Source organism: Oxyura jamaicensis, chromosome 21 (assembly GCF_011077185.1).
Source record: "Oxyura jamaicensis isolate SHBP4307 breed ruddy duck chromosome 21, BPBGC_Ojam_1.0, whole genome shotgun sequence".
Classification (NCBI taxonomy): domain Eukaryota; kingdom Metazoa; phylum Chordata; class Aves; order Anseriformes; family Anatidae; genus Oxyura; species Oxyura jamaicensis.
In genome coordinates this window covers 3,863,257-3,863,817 of record NC_048913.1, presented here as the reverse complement: position 1 = coordinate 3,863,817, position 561 = coordinate 3,863,257, and positions in this window count along the sequence as shown.

The window sequence follows — 561 nt, the reverse complement described above, 5'->3', positions numbered from 1 at the left end:
TAAACCAAAATAATGTCTACGGCAGCGGAGACCTCTCCGAGATGTCAGGTATTAGTCCGGAGGGGCAGATCTGCGAGCCACACGGCAGCTCCCGGGGCTACGGTACATTAGGCTCTCCGTGGGAGAGGGATCCCAGGGAGCTCCGCTGGGGAGCCAGCCCAGGAGATTTGTTCGCGGGCTGCTCCGGGGGATACCAGCCACCTCCGGCACCCGAGCGCCAAAGGTGCTTGTGTTCCTGCTGCTGCTGCTGCTGCTGCTGCTGGCGCATTTCAGCCAAACTCCAGCCAGAGCGGGGGCAAGTTGAGCCGGAGACATCAGAGCCACTGCGCTTTGGAGAGACGAGGGCGCCCGGGGAGCGCAGTAGCACCATGCCTGCTATCAAGAAGGAGCGACTTGACAGGGAAGAGCTGGCCCTGGCAGCCTTTAACCAGCCCATGGAAACCTTACCTGACTATCTCGCCCCTCTGGCCGCCGCTGCCATGCCGGTGGTAGCCCCCCACCCGCCGGCGTACGAGCAGATCTTTGCCCACCGCGCGTACCTGGGCTTCCACGAGAGCCCCC